The following is a 24,508-nucleotide window of genomic DNA, read 5'->3' as shown; positions in this document are numbered from 1 at the left end:
TTCAAATTGTATTGTCATAAAAGGTATAGGTTCCCATTATAAACATTACCTGGTGCAGAGTATTGCACGGAAAATGGCACACACAAAATTATGATATCGAGCACTTTCTCTCATAATTTAATATGTTAGGATATTCTGGTACAAACAATGGAAAACATGATAACATTGGGCCTCATGTATATAACTGTTACAGCACATATCTTCATTCCAAAGTTAGAGTAACAAGGATGCTTTATTACTATTATTTTGTTTCATTAACAGTCTACCTCATTGTTAAGCCATTTAAGTAGAAATTGGCACCTGATGTTATGGCTGCAGGCCTGCAACTGACATGTAGCTTGCTTGTGTAAACTGCAGTGTTGCTAATCTGTTTTTATATATGAAGTAATTCTAATTTTAAGTGATTGGATGAAACTTAGTCCAGACCAAATAAGCTGTAAGCAGATATTAGACACCAACTAGGATAGAAGCAGTATCACTAACAGGACAAACACAGAGAAACAATTTGAACTGTGAGACAATTTTAATACATTGGACAAAATACAACATAGCACAAAAAATTAAAAAAATATTCACTGTCACAGGAAAAAAAGACACATGTCACTGGCATTTTTCTTCTTCCAGTACTTTAGTTTTTCTTTCAGGGCCAGAATCTTTAATTTTTTTCTCCTCAGCTCCTTTTGGTGCTCTGCCTTCATCATGAATAACTGGGCCTCCAGTAGTTCCTCTCTCTTCTTGCACACATTGTCAATCACTGTTCCCGAATCCGATGGCCTTGGTTTTGCAGGCATCCTGCAACGATGCCATGTATTTTTAGGCGTTGGGTTGATCAGGAGACTGTGAAACCGATTGCAGCTGGGTGACATCCACCAGAACATTATTTGGTGTATTACGACAGGTGTGTGGGAAGTGCTAGGTTGTGTGCACTCTGCCACCTCGACAACTGAAGCAGGTGGTGTGTTCTCACTGCACTGCACTACTCTCCATGTTGACAACATCCACAATCATGCTAAACTGTGCATCGGAATGATATGCATTTGTTAACGGTTTCATTGAGGAACCAACAATTTCTAATAGTTTAGCCCGATCATTGATCGTGGTTTTTTTTGCGTAGGATTCCCCCCACCTGTTTTATACACTTCCATCTTTTCTTATGCAAGGTCTTTTCGAAGTCTTCTTTTCATATTTTCATAACAGGTTTTCAGAAAGTCACAGGATCTTTTTGTCAGACCTGAAATTAAATAAATGTAGTTTGTAGTACCATAAATTAATTCTTATATTATTTACATTCATAAGTCCATTTTGCATTCTGAGGCTCTTAACTTATAACTGCAATAAAAATCTAAGATCTGTATACGGCTTTTGTTTACATATCAGTTCATTAAAAAGAAAGTGGTATAGGCATATATGAAGAATACGGCACAGGGCTAAGTGAGAAACGTATGTTCACAATTTTCAACATAAAAGCTTCCGATAGTCACATAATATTTAGTTAACAGTAGCACGGCATTGGATTTTAAATTTAAAACTAACAAAACAATTCCAACCGTAAATGTACACAGTCCTATCACGTATTTTAGTGGTACGCCAATAACAGTATCAAATTGGAAACTAAAAGCCAGTGTGTTCCATATCCAACGCTTATGATGAACATAGAAAAGTTATTCATTTATGAGTAAACTTACCAGGAGTAGAAATAAATTGCGCCTCCACATGGGACCACATTGCCTGTTTTTCTTTTAAGCTGCAGCAGTCGGTTTTCTTATTTTCAAGAACGGATGCATTTGCACCCACCAGTTCAAGAAGTACATCTATCTCGTACTTCGAGAAATTCGGTGTTCTTCTTTTATTCTCCATTATTCTCCAAAAAAGAAACCAACAGATCAGAAATAGGTACCGAGGTACGTACACACACTTCTGCTTATCGACGGAAAAAACAGCAAAGATAGAACGTGGCACCAGCGATTATCTGTGCAATTTCATGTTTACTAACATCTTTGCGTTGCCAAGGCACGTTCCATTGCAATGTAGAGAGTTTACCGCGGTCAAATGCACAGTTGGCTGACGGCAGTTTGCTGACCAGCGATTAACGTTGGTGCACTGCAGAAACATTTGAAACGCGATTTACTTTTAACCATGATCGCGGGACATTGGTTACCATGCTATTTGACCGGGAGTGGTGGGCATCAATTACAACTTGTGGATACTTTAATTTTTTCCTGCAGGGCAAAGTAACCTCGGCCATAAGAAAGTCATCAGAAGATCAAAACTAATTGCCAAACGATTTAGAGAAGATACCTGAACGGTGCGCAAATTGGCAGTTGACCCTAAATAACGAAAAGTGTGAGGTCGTCTACATAAATGCTAAAAGAAATTGGTTAAACTGCGGTTACACGAAAAATCAGTCAAATCTAAAGGCCGTAAATTCAACTAAATACCTAGGAATTACAATTACGAACAACTTAAATTGGAAGGAACACATAGAAAATGTTGCGGGAAGGCTAACCAAAGACTGCGTTTTACTGGCAGGACACTTAGAAAATGTAACAGACCTACCAAGGAGACTGCTCGTCCGTCCTCTTTTAGACTACTGCTGCGCTGTGTGGGATCCTTACCAGACGAGACTGACGGAGTACATCGAAAATGTTCGAAGAAGGCCAGCACGTTTTGTATTATCGCGAAATATTGGAGAGATTGTCACTGAAATGATACAGGATTTGGTCTGGACATCATTAAAAGAAAGGTGTCTTTCATTGCGACGCAATCCTCTCACGAAATTCCAAGCACCAACTTTCTCGTCCGAACGCGAAAATATTTTGTTGGCACCGACCTACATAGGGAGAAACGACCACGACGATAAAATAAGGGAAGTCAGAGCTCGTACGGAAAGACACAGATGTTCGTTATTTCCGCAGCAGCCGTATGTGGTCTCGTATTGTCCTGCTGAAAACCCCCATCACCTACCTGTCGAAGAAGTGGCGGTCATAGGAGAATAACAATATGTGCAATGTAGCGGGCACTGGTTACTTTGCCCTGCAGGAAAAAATTAAAGTATCCACAAGTTGTAATTGATGCCCACCACTCCTTGGAGCCTCCGATGGGATCTGTGTGTCGTGGGCGAATGCACTCCTGAATATGCTGCTCACCAGCTCAACGTTTCACACGTATACGTCCATCACTCTCATACAGACATTCATTTATCATAGTCCACTTTCTCGATCACAACAGTGGACCATTACATATAGAATTACATGAGCGTGAATTTTCATCATAATCTACTTATTGTCTTCTCCATTTCTTTCTGTTCTGCACAACATACAGAGAGATTTATTTTCATCACTGAAGACAACAGAGCTCCGTCTCCAGTCGTCTCTTTCACGACACCAGAGTAGCTGTGGTTGGTGGTGTATTTATTTTTATTTTATTTATTTATTTTCGAGTTCCGTGGATCCTTGATGCGAATGTATCGCTAGGATGTAGAACGTGTCAGGTTATTACTGTAATAAACACATGTAGATGATCATGAGACAACTAATTTAACATATATAAGCAGATACATGAAAAAGGACATCCACATATCAAATAATTACACACCAAAAATTCAGGTAACAACACAGGTAATAGTACAGCAATGACATAGATGATTCCATAAGTAATAGTGCAGTAATGTCATAAGTGATTAAATAAACAAGTTTAAAGTAATTCATCTAAAAAATATTCTGCCAACAAGTGATATGCTAATCTACATAATCAGTTTTATTAGAAAGCCATGAAATTAAACACAAATTCAAGAAGTGTTACACATTATCAAAGAATTCCTGTAAAGAATAGAAAGAATTATCAAAGAGATAAAATTTTAGTTCTGTTTTGAATTTAGTAAGATCCTCAGTGACTGATTTGATGCGGACAGGAAGTTTATTGAACACTTTTATACTGGAATAATGAACTCCGTTCTGTACCACGCTGAGATTTTTAAAATCTTTGTTAAGATCATGTTTTCTTCTTGTATTGTGATCATGGTACGCACTATTCATTTTGTAATTTGCATAATTTTTGTTCACTAAGCACATTAGTGACAAGATGTATTGACAAAGCATGGTGAGGATCCCGAGCTGTTTGAATAAATTTCTACAAGAAGATCTAGGATGCACTCTACTCATAACCCTGATAACTCTCTTCTGTGCAACAAAGACTTTATTTGCTTGTGGTTGATTTCACCAGAATAAGATGCCATATGTCATAAGTGAATGGAAATAACCAACATAAGCAGTTTTGATTGTTTCCATGTCACAAACAGATGCAACTGAGCGAATGGCAGATGCTGCTGAATTCAATCTTTTACATAGGTCAGTGATGTGGACACACCAGTTTAGTTTGCAAGCGGACAGTTCCAAATAGTCCTCGGTGTCACAGCAGCGGCAACATTTGTGCGGTTTCCTTCCCTGGACGCGGTTCGGTCGGGCATGGCTGCTCCCACAATGCGTCGATACTGACGTGCAACTGTACAACCCGGACGTCTAGAACCAAGTCTACGGGTGTGTGAACTTTCCACAAACCAGTGTTGAAAGCAGAGACACCCCACCGACGTATTGCGCCCAACGGGCAGTAATCCGTTGATAGCCGGCCGTTGTGGAAGAGCGGTTCTAGGCGCTTTAGTCTGGAGCCGCGCGACCGCTACGGTCGCAGGTTCGAATCTTGCATCGGGCATGGATGTGTGTGATGTCCTTAGGTTAGTTAGGTATAAGTAGTTCTAAGTTATAGGGGATTGATGACCTCAGATGTTAAGTCCCATAGTGCTCAGAGACAATCCGTTGATAAGCACACCTATCTCCTTGCAGGCGCACAATGCGACTCTGTTCAAATGGCTGAAGTTGTTCAACAAGAGTATGTACTCGTCGTCGAGGCACGGTTGTACCCTAGAACGAATGATGCAAACACTGTTCACATCTAACCTCAGCACAGCTGCTGCCTGTAGAAAGGCCTCCTAGGCCTCCTTGGGTGTCATCTAATCATCGGTGACTGTGACAAATGAATCACTAACACTGCAACACCTCAGTATGCACATTTTTTACCCAGGTGACACTGAACACAATTCTTGAGGGTGTCGCATTTGTTTTTCCGTCAGTGTACGTAATCCTCTGCTGCCTTCACTATTTCGTCTCTCAAAGCAACTCAGTCGGCTCCCATTGCAATCCTTTCCCCTGTTTCAATCAATCCTTTTCTAATTCTCCCTCTGAAACTCTCAAAAATACTCAATTTCTCCATGTCCTGTCTTCTTCAATTTTTACCTTTTTTTGCAATTTCTTTGTTTTTGTTCTGCAGTTCATAGCCAAGAACTTGTGGCCAGACTCGACATCGGCCATTTGAAAATTCCTTGAAGTTTAAAATCTGGTTTTGAAGTCTCTGTTTTATTATCAAACTGAAACCTTCCAGTGTCCCCCTGTCTCTTCCATGTACACAGCCGTCTTTCATATTTCTTAAATAAGTGTAAGAGATAATTAAATTGTGCTCCATGCAAAGTTCTCCGTGGTGGATTCCACCTTCATCCCTCTCTCCAAGTCCATGTTCTCCCACCATTTTTCCTTCTCTTCCTTTTCCTACATCGAATTCCAGTCACCCATCACAAAAAATTATCATCGCCCTTAACTACGCGTGGTCTAGGAGTAGCGTCTTTGATTCATAATCAAAACGTCTTCTGTCCCGGGTTCGATACCCGCCACTGCCTAAATTTTGATAAATAATCAGCATTGGCGGCCGAAGATTTCCGGCACAAGAAGTCAGCCTCATTCTGCCAACGGCCTTGTCAAAGAGGGCGGAGGAGCGGATAGAGGTTCAGGGCACTCTCTTGTCTTAGGGGTGGGAAATTGCCCCTAACGGCGGAAGAATCAGCAATGATCAACGACATGAGGATGTAGAAGGCAATGGAAACCACTGCATTAAAGACACGTAACGTGTATCCACAGGACATGTGGCCTGTAGTTGAAGAAGTGTCATGATGATCTCTCCATTGATAAAAGATTCCGGAATAGTCCCCCATTCGGATCTCCGGGAGGCGACTGCCAAGGGGGAGGTTACCATGAGAAAAGGATTGAATAATCAACGAAGGGATAACGTTCTACAAGTCGGGGCGTGGAATGTCAGAAGCTTCAATGTGGCAGGGAAACTAGAAAATCTGAAAAGAAAAATTCAAAGGCTCAATCTAGATATAGTAGGGGTCAGTGAAGTGAAGTGGAAGGAAGACAAGAATTTCTGGTCAGATGAGTATCGGGTAATATCAGCAGCAGCAGAGAATGGTATAACAGGTGTAGGAGTCGTTATGAATAGGAAGGTAGGGCAGAGGGTGTGTTACTGTGAACAGTTCAGTGACCGGGTTGTTCTAATCAGAATCGACAGCAGACCAACTCCGACAACGATAGTTCAGGTATACATGCCGACGTCGCAAGCTGAAGATGAACAGATAGAGAAAGTGTATGGGGATATTGAAAGGGTAATGCAGTATGTAAAGGGGGACGAAAATCTAATAGTCATGGGCGACTGGAATGCAGTTGTAGGGGAAGGAGGAGAAGAAAAGGTTACAGGAGAATATGGGCTTGCGACAAGGAATGAAAGAGGAGAAAGACTAATTGAGTTCTGTAACAAGTTTCAGCTAGTAATAGCGAATACCCTGTTCAAGAATCACAAGAGGAGGAGATATACTTGGAAAAGGCCGGGAGATACGGGAAGATTTCAATTAGATTACATCATGGTCACACAGAGATTCCAAAATCAGATATTGGATTGTAAGGCGTACCCAGGAGCAGATATAGACACAGATCACAATATAGTAGTGATGAAGAGTAGGCTGAAGTTCAAGACATTAGTCAGGAAGAATCAATACGCAAAGAAGTGGGATACGGAAGTTCTAAGGAATGACGAGATACGTTTGAAGTTCTCTAACTCTGTAGATATAGCAATAAGGAATAGCGCAGTTGGCAGTACAGTTGAAGAGGAATGGACATCTCTAAAAAGGGCCATCACAGAAGTTGGGAAGGAAAACATAGGTACAAAGAAGGTAGCTGCGAAGAAACCATGGGTAACAGAAGAAATACTTCAGTTGATTGATGAAAGGAGGAAGTACAAACATGTTCCGGGAAAACCAGGAATACAGAAATACAAGTCGCTGAGGAATGAAATAAATAGGAAGTGCAGGGAAGCTAAGACGAAATGGCTGCAGGAAAAATGTGAAGACATCGAAAAAGATATGATTGTCGGAAGGACAGACTCAGCATGCAGGAAAGTCAAAACAACCTTAGGTGACATCAAAAGCAACGGTGGTAACATTAAGAGTGCAACGGGAATTCCACTGTTAAATGCAGAGGAGAGAGCAGATAGGTGGAAAGAATACATTGAAAGCCTCTATGAGGGTGAAGATTTGTCTGATGTGATAGAAGAAGAAACAGGAGTCGATTTAGAAGAAATAGGGGATCCAGTATTAGAATCGGAATTTAAAAGAGCTTTGGAGGACTTACGGTCAAATAAGGCAGAAGGGATGGATAACATTCCATCAGAATTTCTAAAATCATTAGGGGAAGTGGCAACAAAACGACTTTTCACGATGGTGTGTAGAATATATGAGTCTGGCGACATACCATCTGACTTTCGGAAAAGCATCATCCACCCAATTCCGAAGACTGCAAGAGCTGACAAGTGCGAGAATTATCGCACAATCAGCTTAACAGCTCATGCATCGAAGCTTCTTACAAGAGTAATATACAGAAGAATGGAAAAGAAAATTGAGAATGCGGTAGGTGGCTATCAGTTTGGCTTTAGGAAAAGTAAAGGCACAGGAGAGGCAATTCTGACGTTACGGCTAATAATGGAAGCAAGGCTAAAGAAAAATCAAGACACGTTCATAGGATTTGTCGACGTGGAAAAAGCGTTCGACAATATAAAATGGTGCAAGCTGTTCGAGATACTGAAAAAAGTAGGGGTAAGCTATAGGGAGAGACGGGTCATATACAATATGTATAACAACCAAGAGGGAATAATAAGAGTGGACGATCATGAACGAAGTGATCGTATTAAGAAGGGTGTAAGACAAGGCTGTAGCCTTTCGCCCCTACTCTTCAATCTGTACATCGAGGAAGCAATGATGGAAATAAAAGAAAGGTTCCGGAGTGGAATTAAAATACAAGGTGAAAGGATATCAATGATACGATTCGCTGATGACATTGCTATCCTGAGTGAAAGTGAAGAAGAATTAAATGATCTGCTGAACGGAATGGTCTAATGAGTACACAGTATGGTTTGATTAGTAAATCGGAGAAAGTCAAAGGTAATGAGAAGTAGTAGAAATGAGAACAGCGAGAAACTTAACATCAGGATTGATGGTCACGAAGTCAATGAAGTTAAGGAATTCTGCTACCTAGGCAGTAAAATAACCAATGACGGACGGAGCGAGGAAGACATCAAAAGCAGAATCGCTACGGAAAAAAAGGCATTTCTGGCCAAGAAAAGTCTACTAATATCAAATACCGGCCTTAATTTGAGGAAGAAATTTCTCAGGATGTACGTCTGGAGTTCAGCATTGTATGGTAGTGAAACATGGACTGTGGGAAAACCGCAACAGAAGAGAATCGAAGCATTTGAGATGTGGTGCTATAGACGAATGTTGAAAATTAGGTGGATTGATAAGGTAAGGAATGAGGAGGTTCTACGCAGAATCGGAGAGGAAAGGAATATGTGCAAAACATTGATAAGGAGAAGTGACAGGATGGTTTTAATTACAATAAAGTATATTGACAATACTTAACTTTGGTCGCAAGCTATTGGCGACATGCAAATAATCAATGTCTTTCGGTATGTAGAATGTCCATGCAAGTAATGGATATGGATCACAAGTGACAGGTCTTGTAGTGCCCTCTTCTACTCCGGGTTTACTGGTGTCTGTCTTCTGCTGTCCGGCCGAGGTTGGCAGGAGCGACTCTTACATTCTCTTCATATAGAGGCTGCTCCTGTCGAGGTGCGATCCTAGTCAGCGAACTATTGGCCGACGTCGTTCGCAGTCTTCTCTGCTCTTGCGTTCTTTATCTTCGTGTCGGCGTTTATCGCTACACCAGAACAATTAACTGTCGGCTCTTTATTATAAATCTGTATTTCTATCGGTTTCGGTCATACATCAATAGCACAGGACGTAAGATCAGGTGAAAGCGTATTTCATTGTCCTTATGGGTTCAAATAACGTCAAAGACAACATAGTCATAGACCACAATCAACAGTAGAGGGCAGCACTGACAATAACACCACAGTATCACAGTAATTAATACCAAAGTCCTTAAGACAGACATGATTGCTTGACAATTCATACAGTGAACTTTTTTTAAACAAAGAAGTATTTAAAATTATTAAAATGAAACTGAATTAAATGTCCAATGGCCCGCTATTGTTATATTTGTTCAGGTCGATTGTAAGTCCACACAACCGGTTTCGCAAGTTTTAAGTTGCATCTTCTGGTACAAATACAAATGCTAGGTCATAGGCTACAGAATGCTGCAGAGTAATAATTGGGGTGGCTAGGTAAGGTCCTCAGTCCTCTTAAACGACAAAAAATCATCGTCAATTATGAATGTCAGCCGGCCGGGTTGTCGAACGGTTCTAGGCGCTACAGTCTGGAACCGCGCGACCGCTACGGTCGCAGGCTCGAATCCTGCCTCGGGCATGGATGTGTGTGATGTCCTTAGGTTAGTTAGGTTTGAGTAGTTCTAAGTTCTAGGGGACTGGGCTCAGAGCCATTTGAACCATTTTTGATGAATGTCACGTCTATGTTATGTCGCGAATTGTTCATTTTCCGATGAAAATATGCCGTTGTCTGTCTATGTCAAGCAACAAAGCTCCCCCATAGGTGTTTTTCAGCGAAGTACTGGGCCCTGTAGTGACGAAAGCCGATAAATTCATGTGTATTTGCCCTGGCCCTGGTAAAATAAAGAAACTGGCAGAACATACAACGCGCAAAAGAAACGAAACAATCACGTATTATGAATCTCACTTGGAAAATGAAGTACGGTACTGGCAGAAACAGCAACACAGAAAGACTCTGCAACAGTTAAAAGATACTGCTAAAAACTAACTACAGTTGATCCAGGGAAAGATGGTTCAAAAAATGTTCAAATGTGTGTGAAATCTTATGGGACTTAACTGCTAAGGTCATCAGTCCCTAAGCTTACACACTACTTAACCTAAATTATTCTAAGGACAAACACACACAGCCAAGCCCGAGGGAGGACTCGAACCTCCGCCGGGATCAGCCGCACAGTCCATGACTGCAGCGCCTGAGACCGTTCGGATAATGCCGCACGGCAAGCAGGTTCATAATCTTGACACAGACTGTCGATGAAACACTTGGCTCAAACTTTAAGTTCTGAATATATATATATATATATATATATATATATATATATATATATATATATATATATATATATATATATATATATATATGGGAGAGGGACACTCTAATATGAAATTCATTTAGTCTATTAACTTCCATGGTACAGTAAACTCTGAAGATCAATCTATAGAGTTATTATCAAAAACTCTACTGTGACGATGGTGAAGTGGACCAACAATATAAGTCTACATAAATGAAAATAAAGTTTTTACCTCATCAAACAACATCTTGTCCATGTGCTATCCAACCATTGTTCTGAGTCATCATTCCTCCTAGTAATAAATCTGCAACTCACATAGTTCCAAGAGTGCCTCCATGCAATACACCGTACACTTTCGCCCGCTGTGTATCGCAGCTTTCTCCCACTGTCAAAGATTCTACGACTCCATAGAGCTGCCATCGCAGACAAAGATACTGTTGCCTAACAATTGTTTCTCTGACCACAGTTCTTCAATAACATTTTCCTTTGCAAATATTAATACATAGCCTTCTTACACCTTTTTATCAATTGACGATGGTTCTCTCTCAATTGTGGGGGGCTAAGAACGTTACGTAACCACAGCTAGAGAGGACCATTGGACTTTTCACTCAATTTCATTTTAATAGTTTTAAAACGCGTTGAAGAACAAAAAGTTGTCCACTACATGAATTGTCAAGCAATTTTGTATAACTGTTTTCTTGCTGTGGTTGCTCCAGTTTTAAAATTAGCTTTAAGATAGAAGGCAACCATCCCACAAAAACCTACTAATTCTCAAGAACGAGCAGTGACGTGAACTCTGGGAAAAATCAAGGAATGTAGTGTAACCCACTATGTATTGTTCCCGCACGCACCGCGAAGACGATATTGGACCAATCACAGCCCTCGCGGAGGGCAATCATTCTTCGCGCACTTTATTTGCGAATTGAGTGGGAAATGATGCATTCGGAAGTACCGTCTGCGATGCATTTCACAGTCATCTGCAGAGTACAGACATATATTACGTATATATAGCCGGAAAAAAACACGGTACCGGAGGTGTTCATGCCTCCATCGTACACTAAGGCTTCGGTGATAAGGTCTCACTCAGCTAAGTAATTTTCACATTTGGTCTTTAGAAACTGCTCATACATACACACACACACACACAAGCAAAGGTAACAGGGGCTAAATAGTGAGGTGATTGGCGAAGCAACTGTAAGAGACAGAGAGAGAGAAAAGGACGGAGCGAGAGAGGGAAGGAGAGAACAAGGAAGGTAAGTACCAAAACGGTTGCGGGGAGGGGGAAGCAACAGTGAGGGGGAAGAAGGTAGGGAAAATGGCGAAGAGGAAGAGGAGGAAAATATTTGTTACAGAAACAAGCCCAATAAAAACGTGAAGAAAAGTTGAAGCGGAATCCCAAGCTCCCATTAGTACGACATAACTAGTTTTCTCAACAAAAAGCCGCGTGACGGAACTCGGAGATTTGTATTCTGATACAAGCAACGTAATCACAGGGAGGAAGCGGCTGCGTTCAGACACGTGCTGGCCATCTGCGAACCGTTTCTCTGTGCTCATCTAGATCACTCGCTTGTAACAGCGGGTATACAAACACCGCTCTCGTGTGGCGGAGACGGTTTCAACGATTAAACAAGCAGACAGTGAATTCTTAACATAGCTATGCGCACCATGTATCTGTCGCGATCAAACGTACAGCTTCCATCGTCCACTGGCTCGTAATAATCTCTTGGATGTTGTATCTCTTCGTACTTTCTGTGCTTACAAAGAAAATTTAAGAATTCCGCCTTCCACCAGATAGCTCTTGTTTATTTCGCTTTATCCAAATGTGTTTCAGCACGTTATGTATACTATCTGCAGTTGGTTTTGTTTACTTCTGCGTCACGTTAAGTGCGATAGTTGTTTTGTGCTGGTAACTTTACGGGTACAATACATCCTCCAGCTTGTCATGGTTTGCGATGCTATAGTCTTGTTGTTGTAGTAGGTTAAGGGGAGGCTCCACCTACAACTTCATTTTTTCTTTCAAAAAAATTTAATGGCTATTCCACATCTTTCGAGTGTTCCGCTCCAAGATGCCAAAATGATTTGGCTGTATTCGAATTACAAGTAGGCTGCTAGGTGAAGTACCAGAACTTCACAGATATAACATTCATACTCTTGTTAGTGAGGATGTTGAGGTGAAGATGGTATTTGTCTATCACAGACCTGCATCTGATGCACTACTGGCAAGATGCACTAATGAGAAGACACAAAATGAAAATCAAAATTTTCACAGTATCATTTGATCCAAGTGTTCCAAACAAACCTTTCTGTCAAAAAAAGAAGATGCTTTAGGATCTTGTAAAAGCTGTTTCTCTGTTCATTATAGGGTATTTATAGACTGTAGAGAGCAGAAGTTCCAGGATAAGATCTGTTTGACTACAGTTCTATGAAGCAGTCCACAAGATGCTCGCTGGAGAAGGTAAAAGTCAAGAAAAACGCTGCTCTCGTCTTGAAATGACAATAACAAGAAGCATAACAGGAGCAGTAAGGGAAAACGTATGATGCTGACGAATTTTAGTGGGTATTCATCTTGTATCAGCATTTATTTTTTAATAAAATTTTAAAACTCATATTCCTGCAAGTTTGTTTTCCAAGTTCAAGGCCTATTCTTTTATCCTAAATATCAACCTATCTCAATGAAATTTTGCAAGATGTAGTCTTTATGTAATTACGTACTTCTACGTATTATTATCGACAATATAGTCTGTCTATTTTATTATCAGATACACGTACCGGTAACTAAAGAAAAGTTAAATTTGAAATGAAAAAAATATACTGAAAATAAATTAATAACATTTCTCATGAAATGAGAACTTGAAAAATCTGCAATGTGAAAATCAGGGTCTGAGCACCGAAAGTTGGTTTTCAAGAATACCATTACAAATCATTTAAAAATTCAAAACTCCAAAACCACTGAAGTTCTGTACTTCAAAACTTAGTTATTGCCATGTCTGTATGAGAGGGACACAATTTTAAAATAGGCAAAGTAGAAGATAAGTTAAATTTTTTTGTGGAGTCTCCCCTTAAAATACTTATTTACATTGCTGTCGCTTTCTTAAAACCATTTTAACAGTTGTTGAATAAAGGTTCCGCCTTTTACGCAAAAACGCTATTTTTTCTTACTACCCAACATGTTTCGGCACCTCTGTGCCATTATCAGTGGGTTTTGGTGATTGGAAACTTGATTTTTTTTTCGTTATATGGTTTTGCAGGACCGTCTGTGTGGTGTCCAGCCGTGATAGCTTGTCATGTTTTGTAGCGACTGACCCTTATTCTTTTACGTTCTGAGGGCACTGTACATAAAGTCAATGTACTTCTTGTAATTTCAATTTTACAAACGCCTTTTCAGTTCGCAAAACGCAGCGTGCATTATTTAGAGGTGAAAGGGCGTTTGTGAAACCAAAATTACACAAAGTACTTTAATATGTGCGTGCAGTGCCCTCAGAACGGAAAAGAAGAAGGATCAGTTACAACAAAACATGACAAGCTATCAGTACAGCACACTACACAGATTGTCCTACAAAACTATATTGTAAAATCACGTTTTCATTAAACAAAACCGGCTGTTGATGGCACGGAAGTGCCGAAAAATGTTTGAGTACAAAAAACAGTGTTTTTCGCATTAAAGGCGGAACCTATATCAAACAATTTTAACTGCAAACACTGAAAAAATACAAGAGCTGCATTGAACAGTTTACCAGTTATTTATTTATTACAAAACACAAGTGTTATTGTAGTTACAATATTAATTTAAACTACAGATCTGCAGATACTGATGACTAGTTAACGTAATCTGTTCCCTGCTCATCTTCACTCCCGCCTCCTGAAAAAGATCACGGGGGAGAGGATTGGAGGGGCTGGGGGGGGGGGGGGGGACGTTACTTCTACGTCTACACCTACATCCATACTCTGCGAGCCATTGTGAAGTGCTTGGATTAGGGTACTTTCCACTGTACCAGTTATTAGCGCCTTTTCTCGTTCCACTCACGTGTGGACCGCATGAAGAATGACTGTTTAGATTCCTCCGTGGGCGCTGAACTAGTGTGATCTTGCCTTCACAGACCTAATGCGAGCGACACGTAAGTGGTCATAAATTCATAACTTACAATTGTTTCTTGAAACTCAATAACTAGAGCAAACTGAAGACGTGTTAGAGAACGATCAGGTTTGCTTTAGGAAAGGTAAGGGCACCAGCGGACAATTCTGATGTTGCGGCTGATAATGGAAGCAAGATTAAAGAAAAAGCAAGGACACAATCGTAGCATTTGTCGACCTGGAAAAAGCTTTCGACAATGTAAAATGATGCAAGATGTTAGATGTTCTGAGAAAAACTGGGATATCTATAAGGAAAGACGAGTAATACAAATTAGGTACAAGAGCCGAAAGGGAACAATAAGAGTGGACTACCAAGAACGAAGTGCTCGCATTAAAAAAGATTATAAGACAGATATGTAGTTCTTTCGCCCGTACTGTTCGATGTACACATCGAATAAGCAATGACGGAAGTGAAAGAAAACAAGCCGCAACATTGTCGGGAATAAAACAGCGACCCGTATCTAGAATAAATGTCCTTTACTTTACGTCTATGGTCACAAAATCTGTTGACAAAAAATTTTTTTACCATAGACGTAAAGTAAATGAAATTTAGTAAAAGAAAAGTTCAAGAGTGAGACTAAAATTCAAGCTGAAGGATATCAGTGATTAGATTCTGTGATGACATTGTTATTCTGAGTGATAGTGAAGGGGAATTACAGGATTTGCTGAATGGAATGAACAGTCTAATGAGCACAGGATATGGATTGAGAGTAAATTGAAGAAAGACGAAAGCAATTAGAAATAATAGAAACAAGAAAAGTGAAAAACTTAACATCAGTACTAATGATCACGAATTAGATGAAGTTGAGGAATTCTGCTACCTAGGCAGCGAATTAACCCATGACGGTCGGAGCAAGAAGGTCATCAAGGGCAAGTTAGCTCTGACGAAATTTCTGAGAATGTACGTTTGGAGCACAGCATTGTACGGCAGTGAAACATGGCCATAAAAGAGACTCGAAGCATTGAGACGTGGTGTTACAGAAGGATGTTGAAAACTAGGTGGGCTGATAAGGTAAGGAATAAGGATGTTCTCCGGAGAATCGGCGAGAAAAGGATTATATGGAAAGGGACAGGACGATAGGACATCTGTTATGACCTGAGGGAATAATTCCCATCGTACTAGAGGGGGCTTAGAGGGCACAAACTGTAGAGGAAGACAGAGAGTGGAATACACCCAGAAAATAACTGACGACGTAGGTAGCAAGAGCTACTCTGAGATGTTTAAGTTGGCCAGGAGAGGAATTCGTGGTGGACCGCAGTAAATCAGTCAGATGGTCCGCGAATGCAGAGGCTAAATGATAATGACTACACTATAAACTCTGTAAGTAATCAAAATTTCGTTGAAATGAACGATTTATATTTTTGTAATCACTTCTGGCCCTATCCCTATATCCAGAAAGCAGTGCTTATTTGTTGCGAAAATACTATTTCTTTCTTTTTTGCACACAGGAAAATTACCTGTTTGTAAAAATAATCCAAAATGCAGAAAGTTTCTGTGCACAATTTCACCCGAGAGACTGGCGCATCCGCAGACTGAAGATAAGCTTAGGCACGAAATAGTTAAAATTAGGTACGTCGAAAATGATAACGATTGTAATATTTTTGCAATTGCAAAATATCCATTTATTTGTCATTTGTACTCGCATTTTAAGCAGTGTTATTTATAAACAGTTTATTTACACTCATCGTTTCCTAAAATATAGGTCGTGAGCGAGGAATCAGCGAATAACTTTAAGATGTTAGGTCAACAGGCAATCGTCTGTAATCTCTTTGATGAAGAATATGGCTTTAGACACAAATAAGTTGAGACAATGAATTAATTGACAATGTGTTATTGACAAATTCGTAGGTAGATACCCAGCAAAATCTCTAAACGATATAAAGTAATTCTTTTATACAGATTGATTACTGAAAGTAAAATTTCTCTTAGAACGTAATATTTTTAAAACAGGCAGTTATATGTTAAATGAACGCCATAATTCATTATTGCGATTGTGATTCAATGATAAGAATCGTGCGCCTGACATGTGGCGCCATCACAGCGACAGCGCAGCCGCAACAGCAGTTGCGCGCGCTTTTCTGTCTGTAAGTCTTGCCGACAGATGCCAGGAGCGGCAGCTCGGCAACTGGAGGCCGGGGCACGTGCTCGGCGGCAGACCTTGACACGGCTTGCTTTGCTTTTCCCCGCCGCGCGCCGCGCCGGTCCGATCGTTGCCGAGCGCGCTTCGGCTAATATCGGCTGGCCCGGGCCCGCCTCGCGGAGGCGGTAGCGGAGGCGGCGGGGGCAGCCGTGCCCGCCCCCAGGGGCGCCTGGGGCGCTTCGCGACCCGGCCACCACGGACGCCTAATCTCTACTTGCTACACACAGCGGTTTCTTTTCGCCCGTTTCTTCTCTTTCTGATCGCAGGGGACTGCTTTGCAGAGCCACTGACCATTAGATGAAACGACTTCCCGCGCCGCGTTGACAACATGCTGGGTGTGGTCGCTTCAGCCCAGAAACTACCAGATGCATTGCGCAGGAAACCCGGCAGATATTGATAAAAATTACTGCCTGTAGCAACTGGAATAAAAACTATGTTTATATCACTATGATGGTTTATTAATAAAAGAACAGACTATTTCTGCAATAATCACAATGGACAAACAACACCCACGAGGATGGAGAGTAAAAACTGAAAACTCCCACCCTTTCCACCTCATACAAAGGAAGGAAGGAAGAGTAGGGTTTAACGTCCCGTCGCATCATGGCCATTAAGGACATTCCAGTCTTCAGGGATAACTGGGAAGACCCATTCACAACGGAACGGGAAGCAATGTCACCGTCAGATGGAGGTGTGTTGAAGTCAGATAGGAAATACCGATCGGTGGAAGTGACGTAATGAGGTACTGCAGTGATACAAGAAGTCGTAATATACGAGAGCTATTCGGAAAGTAACGAACGATCGGCTGCAAATAGGAACTACTGTGAAAATCCGATGAAGCGTTGCACAGACGTCTTGGGCAGCGTGTCTCGTATGCCCGTAGATAGCGCACAGTGAGCGCGAAAATTAGAAAGCCTGTATAGGGAGAGAGTAGCCATAGGTGAAGTTGCCCGTGATTGGTTGATTAGCTTTGGCAGAAAAATGGCGCCAAACGTTTCTCGCGCTTCCTATGTTCGCCGTGCTTTTGAGTTGAATTGAAGTTCAGAGGACTTTTAGAAACGATTAAAAGATATTTGAATTATTGAGAGACTTGTTATGCGTTGTGCATGCATGTTCGATTTAGTTGTATATCGTTTTTAGTACGTAATTAGCGTTTGCGATCTTAAATACGAGTTGAAATAGTGAAGCGTTTTGTGATGAAGTCGGTAGGCCTACATGAGGATTGTTTTTGACATCTGTAACTCGTTCTGCAGACGTTCGTAAACGATGCCAGGTTGTGCTGCATTTGGTTATTCCAATAAAGGCGAAGGTGGATTTCGCATCTTAGCACTTCCACGCAATGAAGAAAGACGAAAGCAGTGGGCAGTCGCAGTCAACAGGGCTGACATAAATCGAACGGGAGCCCTGTGGAAACCAACCAAGTACTCTTTTCCATGTGAAGTAATTCGTTTTTGCTTTTTACTACATATAAAACAACCTGAATCCAGGTTCTGTTTACAGCATCATGATGGTCTATCCGTGTTTGGCGACATCGCGGTTAACGCACACTGGAAGCGTGTATCCGTCATCGCCATACTGGCGTATCACCCAGCGTGATGGTATGGGGTGCCATTGATTACACGTCTCGGTCACCTCTTGTTCGCACTGACGGCACTTTGAACAGTGGACGTTACATTTCAGATGTGTTACGACCCGTGGCTCTACCCTTCATTCGATCCCTGCGAAATCCTACATTTCAGCAAGATAATACACGACCGCATGTTGCAGGTTCTGTACGGGCCTTTCTGGATACAGAAAATGTTCGACCGTTGCCCTGGCCAGCACTTTCTCCAGATCTCTCACCAATTGAAAACGTCTGGTCAATGGTGGCCGAGCAACTGGCTCGTCACAATACGCCAGTCACTACTCTTGATGAATTGTGGTATCGTGTTGAAGCTGCGTGGGGAGCTGTACCTGTACACGCCATCCAAGCTCTGTTTTGACTCAATACCCAGGCGTATCAAGGCAGTTATTACGGCCAGAGGCGGTTGTTCTGGGTACTGATTTCTCAGGATCTATGCACCGAAATTGCGTGAAAATATAATCACATGTCAGTTCTAGTATAATACATTTGTCCAATGAATACCCGTTTATCATCTGCATTTCTTCTTGGTGTAGCAATTTTAATGGGCAGTAGTATATTTATTTGGTCGTGGAAAGACGCTGTCGGAAAAGATTCGCAACGCCAAGAAGGACTTGTGCGACATGACAGAAACTTGGTAGTTGTGTTTCCACCTCTAAAAGACGATGTCTGTTAAAATCGCGCGCTAGTAGCGCCTCTATGAGGATGAAATCTAGGTTTGCTTTAAATGCACGCTGTAATGATCGTGAGCGTCAGTTATCTTCGAGATTGGACGTGGTGACTTGATGTTAGCCAAGAATGCCTTTAAGGTGACAAAGACGCCATTATCTACACCTCACTGTGTTTGAACGAGGTCATGTAAAAGGGCTAGGAGAAGTTGTATCTTCCTTCTGTGATACTGCAGAAAGACTGCAGGATTTTAGCCACTATACATGATTGCTGGCAGCATGGTCATGAGCATGTATGCTCGAAGGAAGACCGAGTCCCGTACGACCACTTTGCCAATAATGAAAGGGACGACCATCGTGTTAAGCGTGGACGTCTGACGCATCGTATTGTATCTGTAACAGCAATTTGAGTAGTACTAGACACCACATTGACACAATTAATTCTTACAAATCAGTTACTTCAAGGATAGCTTCGAACCAGACACCCTGTAACGTGCATTCGACTGACCCCGTGCTCTAGAGATGGGCAAACTCGTTCGTCCTTGGGAACTAGTCCACTGGTGATCGTTCTTTTTTGGGAACCGTTCATTCTTACTCGTTCAGCGTTCATTTGTGCATGGTATATGGTTCTTATGGCAAGCTGAAAAGTAGGAACATAGGTGACTGAAGATGGAAGGCACCAAGAGGGGCCACTTGCCTCCCCTCTGGAGTACAGGGTTTTTAATCGTTACAGAATTCACACACACTTGTAGAAGCAATTTTCGTGGTTCTGCAAAACCTCTCGTGTAGCCAACTGTAGCGTTACGTAGCTGATCGCAGTGAAATAATATAAGGTGGCGCACGAAAAACCGGCCCCGGGTACAGACAGCTCGCTAATTACGCACTATTTGTTGGCCGCTACGAGCAGAATAGATAAACATGTAATAACAATTAAGAAAATGCAAACAACTACTTCGAAACAATAGGTGACTATTGGTGGGCGGCAATGAGCAGTGTAGTACTCGGGGCCAATTTTTCGTGCGCCACCCTATACCACTGAAATAATATTGTAGAAGTTATCATAGTCTCTTAACAAAATGTGACACCAGACACTCGATTACGTTACGGAGCGCGGGCTTCATACGGTTGTTAAGTCGGTCTGCCTTCCGTAACAAGGAACACGCTGTTTTATCTTTGATATAAAAAAAAAGGCCCGAAAATGGCCACTCGTGTGTGCCATGCCCTTGCATGTGTAATAAAAAAAAAAACTTGCCTTTTTATGTCTTCTTCTGTTTATATAAATAAATATGCGCATTTGTTACCTGGGAAGATGTATGTATTACATAGCATGTAACTCTTATGTAATTTGCGTAATTATAAAATATATTTTAATTACCAGTCGTGGACGCTGATTAGCATACAAAAAGAACCAGAAGTGCAGAGCTCAAAAAAGGTTTGGAACATATCTAGAATGGGTGTGAGCAGCGAACGAAACGAACAACAGCTCGATACTCAACTGTCGAGGAGCAGTCGGCAGTGGAACTGCGACGAGAGGCCACGCGAAGAATGACGAGTCCGGCCGAGGGAGACCGAGACCGAGACAGATGGGAACGAGACCGGCCGACGTGCCCGTACGGGAACGAGACCGACCGTTTCCAGTTCCCGGGAACTATAAGTAGAAAGCCGCGACTGAAGTGAGCCATGAAAGACCGTTCCTTAGAATTCGTTCCTCGCTCCTTCCGTTCATCTTGGCGAACTAGTTAGTTCGCGAACGACCCATCTCTAATGCTGCCTTCATTTCCGTAGTCAGTGGTGCCAAGCGAGTGCTCATTGGACTGCAGGGTGGAGATCTGTTGTGTTTCCTGATGAAATCTGGTTCTGCCTCGACGCCAGTAATGCCCGTGTGTTGGTTGGAAGGAGGCAAATTGAGGGCCAGCAACCAAACATCTGCGTGCTAGACACACTGGATCTTCACCTGGAGCTATGGTCTGGGGTGCGATTTTGTGTGTCATAAGAAGCACTTTCATGGCTATCCCACATGCTCTGGCTGAAAACTGTATGTCAGTCTGCTGATCGACCTGTAGTGCTGCCATTCATGACCAACTTTCCAGGGAGGTGTTTTCCAACAGGATAATGCTCGTCCACAGACCGCTGTTGTAACCAATCGTGTCGACATGTCGCCTTGGCCTCCACGATCAACAGATCTGTCTGCCTACAAACAGCAATAACCGTCCCTGTATTGACCGACCAAATGCAACACGCATGGAACTCCATCCCACAAACTTATATCTGGCCCCTTACAACAAAATACATGCACGTTGCATGCTTGCTTTCAACATACATCAGTTATTAATGTACCAGCATTTGACATTTACAATGGCTTAATTTGCACTTGTGTAAACGTTGGTCTTGCACTGTTAATCACTTAAATACGTTACCTAGACAAATGTGTTCCCGAAATTTCATTACTCTATGAGCCGTGCTCACTCCCAACTACGCGTTTTCGTGAACTTAGCTGTCTATCTGTGTTTGGTTTCCCGCCCTTGTTGCAGTTACGTCGTGGTTCTTCTTCCTTCTACGTTTGGCAGCAGTGATGTGTATTGATATTTGAGCCGTGTACCATCTTTGGTTTGGTGCATATAGTTTCCGGCTAGGGGTTCTGCAGGCAGTCGGTCGGTTGTTGCGGACGAGGGAAATTGTCTCGTGCGGTGCAATCGGCTGGGGCCGCTGGCAGCCTCCTGCACAGTGTCGGAGTGCGTGTGGAGCTGTCCGATCGCTACGAACTTCGTGGTTCACTGACCCAGAACGTGAAAGTTGAGTAGTGGTTTCAACTACCGAAGCCACGTCCATTCATGTTGTGGTGCTTCGTTTCGGTGGTTTCCTGTTGGGGAGGTTTTCCTATGAGCAACACAGAATGTTTCTACTGCTATTTTGGTTGACAACGATTCTAGTACATCAGCGAAATTTTCTGCCTTGTGGCCGTGAGTGTTCTGGTTACCTGCCCTGGGCACTAACATAATTTCAGGCAGCGTCCTTTCCTCACATGTTGTCACTGTCCAGCATGGAGTGTAATTGTGACAGCTAGTACATACTCCATTGTGGATATCACGTTTGGAACCTTTTCTGTTTGAGTTCTTATGTACTGATTGACTGGAAGTAAGTCATTGTGTCGGTCAGTCCGTGGCTGTCCCCTGGTTGGGTTCCAACAGATCAATTGTAGTTGGGCTCACCACCTGTCGCGCTTAAGTGAACTAGGGCAGACCAACCTCCCTGGAGGCTTCTGAGTGGCACCGGTCTTTAATTATCTGTTTTCAGCTACTTTAAATTTAAGGCTTGTGGTTATTTTTTTCTTTTTTCTTAAAAATTTTGCAAAATTAATTCTTAAATTTATCTTTCAAGCTTAAACATTGCGCCATTTAAAAGATTATGGTAATATATTTTAAAAATTTGAAACTTAATTGTAACCTTGGGCCATTGGTATTGTACCTTGCATATGTTTGTTCAATCTGCTTAGCCTTAAGGCTTTCCATGTAGCCGTTGTATGTTTTTTTATTTATTTGATTTGCCTCTTTAATTGCATTTGATTTTTAAGATTTCTTGTTTTTAAACATTCTGGCCTTCTGACTTTAAAAGTCTATGGTAATATATTCTAGAATTTTGAAATTTAATTGTGGCTCTCAGCCATTTGTATAGCACCATGCATAGGTCTTTCTACTTTGCTGTGATTTTTTAAAATTATTTTATTGCTATCTTAATTGGATTTTATCTTGTTGATTTGTTAAGATTTCTTGTTTGGAGGCCTTCAGCCGTGAAAGAGTTGCATTCGGTAAAGGTGCGGCTATGTGCCACTTTGGTTGTAAAAGTTATTAAATTACAATAAATTACAATTACAAGGCGAAACTGACCTCAACCTATTTAGCCTCTTCCACAATCCTATTACCTGTTCTGCCCAGCGGGTTTAGTGGGCGTCTCATTCTACATTAATTAGTTTTTGGTGATGCGAATTTTTACCGTCGGTGTATGTAACCTACTGTTTGTGAAAATTGGAACACCAAAATGGAGACATGTGATTGCAATGAAATTTATTCCCCACCACAGATCGACGACGTGACAATACACAAATGTTTAAAATTACAGAACTGCACACGCGGTTTGACAGTGAGAGTTCGGCAGGGCGTGAAGCCGCCACGTTCTACAATCAGAGCCTCTAGACATTGCGGCCTGGCACCAAAGAGTGCCTGGAACTGTGCTGTTTGTGACACACCAACTCGCGGTTTGTTGGTGCGTCCACAACGCATTGACAAAAGTTGCAGGAGGACCAGAACGAAGAAGACTTCGAGCCACCATATCCCAGGCATCTTCAACGGAGCAACATGCCAGGCAAACTTGAAAGTCAAGGGAACAGTTATGCCCGTCGTTTCTCGAAGAACGGTTGCGTATTCCCCGCCACTTGTGGCCAGCCATTGTCGCCCCGAGATACGGCTTATGCAGTTGCCTGGAGAAGGGGCACTAAAGAATCATTTATTTGCATGTTTTGCACTATCACAAATCACAGTAACATGTATTTATTTCATATATATATATATATATATATATATATATATATATATATATATATATATATATATATATATATATATGCTGGTACATTAATAACTGATGTATGTTGAAAGCAAGCCGGCCGCGGTGGTCTCGCGGTTCTAGGCGCGCAGTCCGGAACCGTTCGACTGCTACGGTCGCAGGTTCGAATCCTGCCTCGGGCATGGATGTGTATCATGTCCTTAGGTTAGTTAGGTTTAAGTAGTTCTAAGTTCTAGGGGACTAATGACCACAGCAGTTGAGTCCCATAGTGCTCAGAGCCATTTGAACCATTTGTTGAAAGCAAGCATGCAACGTGCATGTATTTTGTATATAAAAAAAGAAAATTTAATACAATGAGTGTGGTGAAAATAATTTGTAGTATGTAGAGGAAAGTGATATGCTGTATTTGGATGTGTAATATAGTCTAAGTAGCATGTTGGTTGATAATGGCCTATTTCAGATGAGAAGGCCTCGGTCCAACCTCGAGCTATTCTCATCTGAAATAGTTAGTGCTAATTTATGTTTACACAGATTATACAAATGGTTCAAATGGCTCTGAGCACTATGGGACTTAACACCTCATCAGTCCCCTAGAACGTAGAACTACTTAAACCTAATTAACCTAAGGACATCACACACATCAATGCCAAAGGCAGGATTCGAACCTGCGACCGTAGCTGGTTCCAGACTGTAGCGCCTAGAACCGCTCGGCCATTCGGGACGCCCCAGATTATACAGATTAAATACTCATTGAGCACTTCATACATGGAATACATGAATTTTAGCTTTACATGGGAAATACACTTATGTGTGCAATTTGTTAGTAGAAATAAATATAGTTCATTGCTACTTGAATACATTATTCCTTAAATAACTTAATACGTTACTGATATATAAAATTCATTGATTGTAGCTTTGAATAGAGAAGAGAATATACTTCTGTCTGGAGGGACAGTGCTTCAAACTCCAGAACGTCTCCAA

Source organism: Schistocerca gregaria, chromosome 6, assembly GCF_023897955.1.
Source record: "Schistocerca gregaria isolate iqSchGreg1 chromosome 6, iqSchGreg1.2, whole genome shotgun sequence".
NCBI lineage: Eukaryota > Metazoa > Arthropoda > Insecta > Orthoptera > Acrididae > Schistocerca > Schistocerca gregaria.
This window is presented reverse-complemented; position numbering follows the sequence as displayed.